The sequence below is a fragment of the Haemaphysalis longicornis genome, unplaced genomic scaffold (genome assembly GCF_048455015.1).
Source record: "Haemaphysalis longicornis isolate Haplotype H1 unplaced genomic scaffold, Haemaphysalis longicornis Haplotype H1 scaffold_4, whole genome shotgun sequence".
NCBI lineage: Eukaryota > Metazoa > Arthropoda > Arachnida > Ixodida > Ixodidae > Haemaphysalis > Haemaphysalis longicornis.
Genome location: NW_027526361.1, coordinates 18342482 through 18357028, shown reverse-complemented (window position 1 = coordinate 18357028; position 14547 = coordinate 18342482).

The window sequence follows — 14547 nt, the reverse complement described above, 5'->3', positions numbered from 1 at the left end:
GAGATGTTTGAGATATCAAAGGCGGCGCTTTGACAATTTTTGCTGCGTTCGCAGTAACGAAAGAGTATGTTTTGACGGTTCAGAACAAAACTTGCGCGTGCTGGCAAGCGCGACAAGGTCAATCAAACTCCTGCTATAACATTTTCGTAACCTTGGAAGAGTTTGTTACGTAGTCTTTACGTAGTTACGTTACGTTACGTAGTTACGTTACGTTATGTAGTTACGTTACATTACGGTGTTATGTTAGATTTCGGTGTTACATTATATTACGTCTGGGTGTATTTAATTAGATTTAGCAACAAAATTGGTAGCAAAATTCCCAAATTAAAATGGTTTGCACGTGATTCTGAAAACACAGAAACGTCAAAGAAACCCGCAAACGTCAAACTATGGAATGCCATAGTTAAATTTAATGTGTAATTTGGGCAGAGGTGTCGAACAGGTATGGGTTGGGGAGCACTCCGCAAGCACTCCGCAAGCATATATATATATATATATATATATATATATATATATATATCTATGTATATATATATATATATATATATATATATATATATATATATATATATATATATATATATATATATATATATATATATATATATATATATATATATATATATATATATATATATATATATATATATATATATATATATATATATATATTCGAGATCTAATCGAAAGGCGTGGGTTCGGTCCCCACTCTGGGCGCGTGTTTTTCTTCCTTTCTTTCTTCCGTATATTTAAAAAAATGTTAACTTCATTAACCATAGTAAAAAAAATAGCCTAACCACACCCCTATGCGTCCTTTGGCGTTGTGGACTGCCGACCTATCTTTCTGTATTTCCTCAACGAGCCCCTCATTTCCTTACTATATATATATATATGTATATATATACATATATATATATATATATATATATGTGTGTGCTATGGAACAAATAATGTTAGGAATAACACTCTGGGACAGGAAACGATCTACCGGGGTCAGAGAGCAAACTAAGTAGAAGATATCATAGTCCAAATGAAGAAAAAAAATTACGCCCACCTCCCCTCGCGGGGACCCTGGTGTGATGCGACGCTGAGGGGGTTCAAGCGCAAACGGAGAGCAACCGTCGACCGAAAGGCCGCCAGAGAGCGGCACACCGGTTATATGCGCAGCGCGCCCGAAGGAGAGGAGACCGCGGAGAGATAGTACTGCACATGCGCAGCACCGCGCGCAGCGCCGCCCACCGGCGGAGTGAGAGCGCGCTGGGCCGCACACCTGCAGATGTTGAGAGAGAGTGTTCGCTCTCACCTGGGCACGCGCCGGCGCCAGTGCGTCTGCCGCGGCTATGACGCAACACAATCCAACACAATCCACTTTAATCCAATCCAATCCAATACAAGGCAAGCCAAGCCAAGCCAAGCCAATCGAATCCAATCCAATGCCCCTCGCGAGAGAGTGTTCGCTATCGGAGAGGAGAGGGGGGTGAGCGGAGGAGAGTGCGGACGACGATGCCGACAACGACGACGGACGCACGCAGGAAGGACAGGGCCGCCGACAAGAGATGCTCTCAGCGTCGCATCTAAAAAAATGGGCCTGGGCTGGCCATGTAGTGAGACGAACCGACAACCGGTGGACAGTTAGGGTAACAGAGCAGACAGCATGAGATGGGTCTAGAAGAAGGGGAAGGCAATTAACCGGATGGAAGGATGAAATAAAGAAATTCGGTGTACCCTGTGGACTCGAGCAGCGCAGGACAGGAGTGGTTGGAGGTCAATGGGAAAAACCCTTGTCCTGCAGTGGACCTGATCAGGCTTATGATGATGATGATGATGATGACGATGACAAACAATCACTACAGATTTTTTTTAGGAGGGTCCCAACAATAAACATCTGGTAAAAGGCCAAACTTCATGGCTGAAAAGGCACCATAATGAACTTATTTTTAATAATTAAATATGCAAATACAACGACTTGAAAGTTGAGACAGACAGAAGTGCATTGTTTATCGCCCTTCGTCAAAATGACCAGAATGAGTTTTAACTCAATAATATAGGTGCCTTTTAACACACTTCCAACGAAGGAGCCAGGTAAGACAGAAAGAGGCAATCTCTGCATCTTTCGTAAAAATTATCCAAAACAATGCATCTTGACTGGACGCGTTCCTTCAAGAATGAAGCACTAATCATTGCTTAGCAACATTTTTTTAACATTTTCTGGTCTTCCTTAACAAGCCCTGCCTCTGCTGCCATCTTTCTATTTATTCGTGCAATGTTTAGAACAAACACCTTGCTCGAGCGACACGTGCTGAAATTAAATCTTCTTTTCGCATCTCGTGCTCTGTGCATATTTTCGCATCATTCGATTTTTGCTTTCATAACGTGACAAAGCCGACAACTTTATTCACGTCTGGGTTTTCATAACATTGCGGCAAGAACCATCATTTTAAATTGTTATCTATTCATATCTTGTTCTTTTATGCATCATAATCTGGACAGTCACCACTACTCGTTGTGCTTTAAGCAAGCTTCTCCACATAAGAAGCCTTTAAGCGGCGGTGCGCGCTCTAGAGGGGGCGTGCAATGATAAACTGCGTAGTTCCTATTTATTAATGCATGGCGCCTGACATAAAGACTTTTCTTACAGATCTCGCACAGTCGTCTGCCTCTATATCACTCCTTTTCCTTTTGATAAGAGAGCTGTGCTTAGCACCGACTAGGCCACTCTCAATTTCGTGGTAGATCGCTGTGATCGTGATTGTGGACAGGTTCAGAGACTTTTTGACTACATCATTTCGCCTCTCTGGTCTCTGATCGAAGTCATCGCTGCATCATGTGATTACGTATGCGCGCACCATGCATCAGCGGACGAAGAGGCCAAACAGAAAGCGCTTTCGAGTTGAACACGCTGGACCACGTGAAAGGGGTCCTGAAGAGATTTTGAAAAAAAAATTGTGTTGTGTGGGTATCTACAACTGTGTACCCTTGATATAGATAGATAGGTAGAAACATCATTAGTCACGGAATGTTCGGGATGAACCGGCTGCCAGAAACTGCATAGCCGTTTAGTTGCACGATATCGGTAAAAAGTAAAAAAAATGCAGTTACGGCTTCTGCGGGATTTTCTCTTCAAGTTGGGAAATGATATGTTAAGAAGCGAGTAATAGCATGCCCCCTATTTGCACTACATGTCAGCGTAGGTCTGGCTTGAAAAGCATCAGATACACCTATAACACCAACGCCATGATGAAATTCGCACGTAATCGAACAGGCAATGCCTTACCTCTGATACAACTGACCGAGCTCCTTGTCACAAACTCTAACACCGACTTGCAGTGCAAGCACGAGATACCCGGCTTCATATGAACGGGATATTTGTAAACTGCTTGCGCTCTTTCGTTTCAGTTTAAGATGTTGTCCTGCTAGCCGATGTCGTTGCTCAAGCGTCCCGATGTCTCTCTCACATTGCCGTTAATGTGAGGGAATCAAGCTTCCTGAACTGACGAGATAAATGACCGTTAGCCCAAATTGGGAATATATTGCATGGACACACTTATCGAAGAAACTTCGAGTAGCAGGAAGTCAAAATCAACCAGTCGCGCTATGGCTCGCCTATGCTCGTCTATGGCTTACTGTTGAAGCTCGTCTAAGTGTGTAGTTGAAGCTCTGAGTGAATTATAATTTACAGACACTACACCGGAGTTCTGAACTACAAATAGGAAGCGGCTTGTACTCAGCATTTTTCAGCAGCGCAAGCTCATTCCTCCTGTGTCCGAATGGCCATGCAAGCGGGCTCGGAGCGCGCAAGTTTGAATCGCATGCGAGGATTTTTTTTCTTGGGCAGCTCTGTGCCGTCTGGCACGACGAAGGTACGATACCAAAGAGAATACCACAAAAGAACAAAAAATATAGCGGCGAAATTGCGTGCGAGCAGCCAGTAGATCTGAGTTCTGCTACACCGGTGGTCAGACTACCGTAGCGGTCGCGCCGCTGGTCATGTGGATAGAAAAAAATGTGGCAATCAGGAAAGGTTCCCATATATTTAAAATACGGGTTTTGCAGCTTTGAAAATTAATATACTCCAGGGGCATTTAACTCTGGAATGCTCTTAAAATGCTGTCACTGCTATTAGGTACAGTTCAGGGCAAAAAATAGACACGGAGTGCGAGAAGACACGACACAAGTGCGCTATTTTTTGCGCTGAACCGTACATAATGAAATACCAACTAAGCCAGTCAATCACTTTACTGATTCACTATTAGTTGCCCCTCCGAGCAACAATGTGTCGCATGGTCTTTCAAAAGGCTTCTAAAAACCAGCATTTCAATGAATTTCAACCAGAATTTCAAAAAGCAGTGAATTCCTCAAATATTTCAGTTTTATGTTCTTAAAAGGTTGTCCAAGCAAGCAAAATTAGGCAAGGCCACATACATTTTCTGTTCGCTACCTCTTAAACGGCCGGACTTGTACATATGCAGTCAACCTTTTTATGCACACTGCGGTACAAAGGTCCCTCCCGTTGACTTCCCATTACTCCCATCCTGCTGCGCTGTCCACGGACTGTTTTTTTTTTTATCTAAGTCCTCGATCAAGTGATCTATCTTCTCCTATTTCCACCCTTTCTGGGTTGTGTCACCCTGATCGTCCACCGGCTGTCAGTTCTCCGCATTCCACTTGCTGCCTAACTTCCCTTGTTTCTATCACCTCAGCTGCTAGAATGTCTACCACCCGAGTGGGCCCTCTATCCCAAGACACTCGTTTCCTATGCCTAAGCATAGCTCCTATCGTTCTTCTTTCCATGGCTGTCTGCGTTTTTTTCGAGGTGTTTAGTCTCTGCTCCTAAGGCATCACCTAGAGGGCGCGTTGGCTGTATAGCTGCCTTGATGATTGATTGTGGGGTTTAACGCGCCGACGCAACACAGGCGATGAGGCGCGCCGTAGTGGAGGGCTCCGGATTAATTTTGACCACCTGGGGATCTTTAACGTGCGCCGAAATCTCGTACACACGGGCGTTTTTGCTTTTCGCCTCCATCAGAAAAGCGGCCTCCGAGGCCGGGAATCGAACCCGCGACCTTGTGCTCAGCAGCGCATCGCCTTAGCCACTGAGCCACCGCGGCGGATGTATAGCTGCCTTCTAGTGCTGCAGGCAGCTTACTGGTCAGCACTTGACAGTGCTTGCTGAATGCACCGGATTATTTCCTTCTCTTGGTCGGGATCATCACTGAAAGCTTGTCCCCGATTGTTAAATAATTGCTAGATTCTCATTTGCCTGTGTGCGAGTTGTTTCGCCCTTAACTCGTTTGCTGCTTCTTCTTTCTTAATTTCTGTATTTCGTAGTAGTAGTAGTTTGTGCTGCTAGATAAGGCGGACTTAGCCTTGCATATATTTCCGGCAATTTTTTATTGTGATAGTATACCCGATGGCATTAAGACTACATTGCAGGTATGAGTTAACTCTAGTTTCGCGAAGAAACGCAAGGAGGAGTAGTGGTGGGGTCCCCGTATCCGCCAATGGAGGTCATGTGGTCTGCCAAGCTGGAGGCCGGCAACTGCTCCGCTTAATCGTCCCCAATATTATGTCGGAGACGCGCAGTTATCACGCATCTCCACGACATTCACGCATCTCCACGAAGTGAATCATGCCGAGTGGGCGAAGCACTGGTGATCGTTCTTACCGTAAATCACCCGTGGCATTGCCCACTCGCGCATGTAAATGAGTGCCAACGCGTGTGTACAGTATATACAATTCCAATGCAATTCAATCCGATACCATTCAATTTAATTCAATCCGATTTATATCAATCCAATCCAATACAATTAATTTAAATCCAATCCAATCCAGTCCAATCCAATGCTCCTCTCGCGCATGCGCAACACTGTGTACACGGACGCCAAGCCCCCCCGACACAGCGAGGTCCTAAGGTGCTTCGCCCCTAAAAGCCATACAAACTTCCCCAGTTTTCCGTCCTTCTGCAACATTTTTTGGATGTTGTGTTCATTAAAAAGGTATGAGGAACTCACCCGGAGTGTCGTGATCCTTTCTGATCGATAACGCAGCTCTGATGCATTCCTTTCCTCGGTGGCAGTGCTGTGACGCAAGCTGCTCTAGGGAACGCGCCTACGATCGAATGCAGACGGAAACAACGATCGCCAGACAGCAGAAATTGGTCTTTCCCAGGTTTAATAGCGTCCGTCGGTCAAAGCACAGACTCAATTAAGCGCCTCTGGATTCTGATGTCCCTGGGAATTCAAAATTTTTTAACGATTTTTGTTGCCAAAGCATTAAATGGCCCATTGATCACTAAAGCATCTGACCGCCGTCTGTCGCAACGAAGCGGTTCGTAAAGTGACCGACGGCCCAAAGAGAATAAAAGTACGGTAATTGGATCGAACAGCAAATATTAAAATGTTGGACTGGATTGGAATTGAAACAAGGGCTTTCGGAATGCTAGTCGAGCAAGCATCCCCGACACCACTACGACTCCATGACTATAGCAGACTCAGGGTGAACCTATTCGACGCATTGTGGCCTTAAACCTATACTTGAAGAGTTAGTATATGCAGCTCGGCGCAGAGATCTTCAATATTGCCGTGACTGGGATTCTGGAACTGTACAAATAATAACCCTTCTTCAAAGTATGTGCCACGGGCCCGACAATGAAGACAGAGCCAGAAAAAGAGAAGGCGGAGGACCCGTGTGAACGAGCCGGCAAATTTCTGGTTGTGGCGGCTTCATCCTTTGCTTTACGCACTTGTACAGCTACTGCACTTGAAATGCTACTTTCCTCTATCGTGTTTGTGACAGTATACCAGTTGCGAAAACTCCGCTGCAGAATACGGGCCGCGCGAGCACTCCTGCTTCGTTGAAGCTGGAGGGCAAGTCAGGTCGGTCCCTCTATTAGGGGCAAGTGTATTCGCGCGGCCCTTAAAGGGCAAAAACTGAACTTTACTGAATATTTGCTTATTAACACAACTGAACTAACAAAAGCTTGCTTTTCATACAGGGAAACATTATATTAGGAAATGTTTACTTACTCCTCACCATTTTTTTATCATTTAAGGAAGCAGCCACAACCACGTGAATACTACTACAGCTTTCCGTCGACAGGTAGCGATTTGCCCCAAGCTTCGCACAAGGAGTTAAATGCCATAGACGCCCAAATCCCGAGGCAAATACATACAAAATCCTACCGCGGAGATCACGACTTGCAAATATGTTCCACAACACCTTTCAAGAAACATGCGCAAAATGCGAAGAGATAACCACACCATTCCACGCAATCTGGAAGTGCCCTAGCCTTTGACCCCAGGCGAAGACCAATACCTACAGTAATCCTATCAAGACATGGCAGTTGGCCCTTACCAGCTCATCTCTTGAAGATCAACTACGCCTGATACAGAGAGCCAAGATGGGAGCGGTAGCATCGGTAGCCCTGGACGTCGGGCCTCATCCCTGAGCTCCCTCTGAACTTTTCTTCCCCATCTTCCCCCCTCTTTTCTTATTAAATGTTCTGCTATTACTGCTACATACTACCCAAGCTTTCAGCGAAGGGGTCGACCGCGGACCGGCTTTCGAACGTTGAGCCTATGGGGAGTTTCGCATGGGAGTAACTATGGCTCGAAGCACAGTAAGTCTGGCCTTCCTATGTCATACCGTCGTCTGTAACAAGCGGTACCTTCGGGATGACTGTCGCAGAAACTACCGCGATTCAAGGATCTGGGGCGCTAAGCGGAGCAGTCGTGCTTCTTTATTCTCATGGATGAGCAACAACAACTGACGATGATGTCATGCCGCGTGCACCCACCTGCTTATCCGTCGTCTTCATTTTTTCACAATTACTCTGAACAATCAAGAAAAAAAATATTGCGGTGAAATTCCCTTTGCTTCACATCTCAAGATACATTTGTTTCGGTGAATCTAGTTGATTGCCGGAGTGTCAGATGCTTTCTACGTTAACGTGACGCATACCTGCAATGCCGGTCTTGCATGTGCACGATTCTCTTAACAACACTGCACTGCATTAAGATATATTACAAAAAAACTTGTCGCTTTTGTTCCCTTCGCAAGACAAGGTGACATTTTCTAGCTGTAATGAGCGCACAGGTGACGTTCAAGTTTTATTTTGAATATGTGTATGTTGAGTGGTTTGGTCTAATTCTATCAACTTAATTCGAAGACGATTTTGATAAACAGTGTAGTCATGTCAGCTATTTTGGACTTTCAGAATATTAAAGTTCCGAATTTTGTCATTAAAGTGCCGAGTTTCGTGAGCAGTTGATATTCTGTTAGATTTATGCAACGTCACCAACGTGGGTACAGTGTTATAAAGAAAGGTTCTTAATCGTATAACTAACTGTGAGGACAAATGTACAGTTACAGCTGCACTAGGCTTGATTTGTCGCGTTTTTTTTATCTTGCAGGGGCCTCGCACAATGAGATTTGTTTGAAACCTTACAAAACGTAGCTTACAAAGCTGGTTAAGCAATAATTTCAGGACCATGAGGATAGAGATGGTACTTTCCCTTTTATGGCATTGGTAAAACGTGTCTCCGCAAATTTTTCCATTAGGTAATAACATAACAGATTCCAGAACAACTGTTCAACGTTCTGTCCTATATGTATATCTGGTTTTAGTATTGGCATTTGATATTTGGTATTATGAAAGCCCGTTTTTATGCGTTTATTTCATTTGAAGCTCCGTCTATCGATAGCACCATGTGTTTTGGTTGTTGAGCGGCCGATGTGGCAGGCGCAGCGCGAAGAGAACACATGCAATGCGTAGAGGCAAACGTTTCGGAGAAGTATTGCGTGCTATTGGAGACATTCTTGGAGCGTGTTGCGGCACAGGGAAAAAAGCGGGTCCCGGAAATTACCCAGGTATAATTCAACATCAGTAAAAATTGGATCCATCGCATTTTCTTTTTTTTTTCGCAACAGAGTGTCGAGAAATTTTGACCGGAGAAATTATGACCTCATCTTTAGGAATCGGTAGCGTGAAAAAATAAAATAAAGACTAGCGAGACACACCCGGTCCACGTGCGCTAGTAAACAATTTGCACGCTGGGGAGGAAAATTTCTGTCTTGCCTGGATAGACAGTAAAGGTCAACTCCACGATCTTTAAATCGCGCTGAGGGGGTTCCTAAGTTCAAGTATGACAACACGCACACATACATGGTCCTTTATCTTTCTTTACCTCTAACTCGTTCATATGTACGTATGTACATTGCGATATTTAGTTCGGAGTAACTAAAAATGGCGTAAAAATGCAGCCAAATGCTGTGGACAGAAGTCGCTGAATCATTTTTCTAAAAAATCTATAATATGTGCCCTTTGAGTGTTTTCCTCGTTTCTATGACTCTGGACATACCCACCTTCGCATCACGAAACAAAGAAAGCATTTAGCGGGAACGCATTTTAGTACTTGTCTGGTTGCTACTGCTCTTATTAGCAGGCTCTAAATACTCTTTTAGGCATTTTGAAACATACCTTGATGAGTCGAAGACCACAACAGATTTTCTAGGTACGCCTTTGGTCGAAGAGATCGAGCCCTGGTGGTGTTGGGAATGAGTGCTCGTCTCACATTGCGGTGTACCAGGGTCGTAATCCAAACCAAATCCAAATGTGCCCAATTTTCTTTTCACCTCAGTTACTTTGTTTGTAGGAGCTTCTCTGATAAATCTGGCATTAATCAGGTTGTTCGTTGACCCTTTCTAATTCTTTGAGCCGTCGGCCATATTGTGGGCCACCCGTCGGCCATTCATGTGTCATCTCTTATCCATGACGCAAGAATATTTATCTACAAATATATATAATGCTTCCACGTTACAATACACCTCCGGACCTTCACCGACGATATCGTCACGGCTCCTGACCAGAAAAATTGTTTTTGTTTACCTTCTTTTTGGCAGTAGCACACGCACGTAATTTTAGCAATGGCATGGCGTACATATGAACCTGCGCCAGTCTCGCCATCCTTCTTGCCAGTTTTCTTGGGGCCCAGTTTTGTATTCCAGTAATATGCAGATCACATTCATCAAAGCAGCCTGTGATTTTCCGTAAGCAGCAAATGACTCCACTCACCAACCCCCCCAAAAAAACCGAGGAGAAGGCCTTGACGCGCTCCGCGTGGCAGTTAGGTTAAGACCACCCCGAAGACCATCACCTATAACTAGCTCGTTATCCACAACAGTTACGGATTATTATTTTAACAGCGAAGCTGTCGCGCAAACCGTTTGTCTATGGTGTCCGCAGTTAAAATACCAAGAAAAAGCCGAGCGCCCCTGCATGCGTGCCTCGAGCGCACGTTTGTCAAGCTAAGCATACCCACTTAGGAAGACTGGCCAATATTGGCAAGAAAAAAGCTCCAGCTTTTACCGCGTGCCTCGAGCGCACGTTCGTCAAACCAATCATACCCACTTAATGAGATGGGCAAACATTGGCAGCAAAAAAAAAAATAACTCCAAGAAAAGCCGCGACTAGGATGTCGAAGCTGCTGTAGGTGGTCACTGACTCCACATGGCCGGGTCGCGGATAGTTTATACGGCCGAGGAAGAGGTCGCGCTTCGAGAGGCTCAATTTAAAAAGCATCCGCTGGAGACGATAAGTCTCACTTGCAGAGTGGCTTACGAAAACGTCGACAAAAACGAAGAGCTCACTCTGGCCTTGCTCAACATAAGGTCGTTGAAATTCCACGCCGCCGACGTCAAACGCGACACCACAACGATACTAAACGCAACTTTTTTTGCCATCAATGATCACCTACAACAGCTTCGCCATTCAAGTATTGCGCGTGAGTGCAAACTTCCCTGATTTTTTTTTTCGATAAATTCCCGAAACTGCAGGTAACCAAACAATGGCTAGTGCTAAAGAAACACTGGTTTTATTTTTTAGGGCGAAGAATCTTAGGTGCTCGAGCTGTCGGCGTCTCCTGTCATCGTCGTCTCATGCAGTCACTGTACTAAAGCAGCAGGACACTTGTTTTCCAATGTTTGGAGCTAGAACGTAACGAGTACTAAAAGAACACCCTGGGACACTCGTTCCCCAACGCCTCGCAATAGAACAGTTTATCTCCGTGGGCAAAAACGCGTACTAAAAGAACAAACTGGAACACTCATTTTCCAACGCCTCGGGCTAGAACACTTCGGGCTTTGAAGACACAAGACTTTTACAGCAAGGTTGTGTACCTCTACTGCCAACGGTTTCATCTCCGTTGGCAAAAACCCCAAGGCCCCCAGAATACACTTATACACTGCATGCTTCAACCCTCCCCAGTTTTCATGTTAGTGGACATGTCTGGGGATTTGTATCGTGTTCAGCGCGCGACTTACGACGTAGACATCATGAGCAAACTGCCGATGAGAAAGGGCCATCCGCACAAGCAATGGTTCATCACTCTCCGGTACCCGCGTCCCTGGTGCTTGACGCCAACTGCCCTTCTGGTTCAGAGCTCTCCAGCCCTGAACCGGAACCTCATGTCCGTGATGCACAGGGACGAGATGAACACGCATTCGTAAAGATACACCCATGGATCTTCAATTAGTTTTGTGCCTGAAGCACATGCGCTTGGGTCTTTCCCGGCGTATGTCGCACCCATCTTCCTATTCTCCTACTCTGTCGCACCCTCATCCGAATCATCCCAAGCCTTCCTCACGGCGCACTCCTTCTCTCTACCTTCAAATGTCTTCCTCCTCTCGCCCTCACTACCCTCTCCAATTTAGGCCCCATCCGACATAGCCTAGGTGACTTCACAGACGGGGAACTTACGCTTGCGCGTTAAAAAGAACGCTCGTCACGGAGGCGACATTTTGCGTTGTCCTCCTTTTGCCGCGGAGTTTTAGTTTGAAGGGAATAACGTAAATGTTTACGGTGAGATTTGTTTCGTCCTTCAATGAACTAGAACAATGAGGAAGCGATTACCTTTTGCACTCAACTTGCATGTGCTTTCTTTTATCATTATTTTATTTGCTCTTGTAACCTTGCATTCTACGTTTAATACCGCCTTCAGCGAATTTCGCTGCAGTCTGCATCATATTTCAGAAGAATGGTCGACTGGGCGAGCTCGTAATGATTTGTGGCTTTCGAGCAGCGCGCACAAACGTGGGACAAAGGAAGACAAAGGAAGGAAGGTACGAGAGAGCATTCATCTGGTTGCTTCTCTCCTTTGTCCTCCGTCCGTTCGGCGCTGTTTGCAAGCCATGTGTCGTATTTCGACCATTAGCGCAGCCAGTATTGTCGGGGCTACGGTAATTGCAATATATTGTTCTCTTCTGAAACTAGACCCCACCGATTAAGAGATGAGGTAGAAACATAAATGTCACAGACACAAAGGAGACATTCGTGATTTTCCGGTAGACGAGAAAGCAGCAAGTGTTTGTAAAGCATTCGTTCACAGTAAACAACCGCAAAGCTGAAGTAAAAACGATCATGAGACATTCCACTCTGTGAAAGTGGATTACCAGCGAAGAGCTCATGACATAGAGGGTACACAAAATGAAGGTTAAAGGAATCAGCAAATTTTATTTCTTTCGAGCGTTAGAGGCGGTCATCCCTAAGGAAGGAACGTACAGTTGCAGCTGTTTTGTGCCGAACATTCGCTGTAAAATTGCCTTTTTCTTCAAGGTGTTTTTCCGTATGCAGAAAAAAATGCACAGAACTATAGCATGAACTGCTGCCACTCTGCTCGTCCCAAAGAAGAAAGAGGCGCAAAGACGGTGCAGCTGTAAAACAGTTTTTGATAATTGCGAGGTTTTTGCCTTCAAACCACGTAAGCAGATCGTAAACAGTGCAAGTTTCTCAAGATATGGACTCTTTCGCGATGTGGTGTCTATCTATTTCTTTTTCTTTGGTTGGTGATCTGCGTTTTCTTATGCACCGTTTGCGAAGTATTTTAATTCGGGTTTACATAAACAATTTCCTTTTCAAATTTATTTTTATGTCAGAACTTCGATTCTGACATTTGTTCTTTTTCTTCTTCTTGAAATTATTGAAGCACAGTGCACTAAAACAGGGCACGGACGCAGGGAGAGACGCGGACACAGCGCTGACTAATAACTGAAGGTGTTTATCGAAAAGGTGCACATACATACAAAATACAAACATATAATCAACAAAACACGAGCACTCGAAGTATGTATTGTCGTCTCATTGACGGTTTGCCAGAAAATTCAGTTCTTTGTCTGATAAGGCATGCTAATACAGTTATCGCTCAGCCGGTGGATTTCCAAGTCCTCGATGATTTCTCGGATGACTCCGTGGCGACCATTGCCTATCACACTGCACTCGTTGTAGAGCGGATTGCACCCACACTGCTTGCAGTGAAATGCAAGATATCCTGTCTCCACGAGCTTTTCTACATTGTTGTGGTGTTCCCTAAGCCGTTCATTTACACATCTTCCTGATTGATTGATTGTGGGCTTATAATGCGCCGACGCAACGCAGGCGATGAGACGCGCCGTAGTGGAGGGCTCCTGATTAACTTTGACCCCCTGGGGATCTTTAACGTGCGCCGAAATCTCGAACACACGGACTTTTTTGCTTTTCGCCTCCATCAGAAAAGCGGCCGCCGCGTCCAGGAATTGAACCCGCGTCCTCGTGCTCAGCAGCGTAACGTCGTAGCCACACATCTTCCTGACTGCCCTACGTTTTTTTTTTTTTTTTTTTTTTTTCTGCAGTCCTAAGGCAATGCGTATACTATTTCCTCCCTGCATGCTACACACTGTTTTCGGTGCGATGAAAAACAGCGCAAAAAACAGGACAAAGAAAGGAACCACAAACCACACGCCCTGCCATAACAATGTACCAACTGGCCCTTCAGGAATCCCTTTTGCTGTTTCCGGTGTTTGGTGCACTAATTTTTTCGTTTCTTATCCTTTGAAACGAACAAGTTTCTCCGTTGCTGAGAAAACAACATTCACGCCTGCGTGCTTGTCCGGCTTCTTTAGTTCGTGCGCTATTGCGTGAAAACACAAAAGCACAGCCACATTTCTAAAGCGAAGCTTTTTACCTCTACCCCCCAAGGGTTATCTGACGACCATTGGTGTCAACAGAAAACTCTCGCGATCAAATAAAAGAAGTTACTGGCACAACCAGGAATCGAACCTGGAACGAATAGAGAAACGAAGCGAGAGCCCGTTGTCTTACTGGTCGAGCTACGAGCCCATGTGGAGACGGGGAGACAGACGGTGGCCCTCACCGAGCATATCTGCGGGTTTACTTCCCGAGTTCTCGCTGATCGCCACGTGATAGGCTCACGCGACCTCTCGCGCCACTGTGTGCTCAGCCCACGGCATCGTGCCCACGGCATGTTTGTGGGCCATGTGCACGCCTTGCACATGCGCTAGCAGTCAATAAAAATTGAAGGAAGCTCACACCAACGCGGGGAATCTACTCGTTTTACCTTTATGTCGTTCATCTCGTCGCCTCCTTCGGCGGCGGCAGAGACGGAAGAGAAGTGAGATCGCCTAACACCGGGCTTGAGCTTTCTTTTAATTTATAAAAAAAGAATTTCCACTCATGTGCTTCACCAATACAACTCAACCAATCAGCATTCATTTATC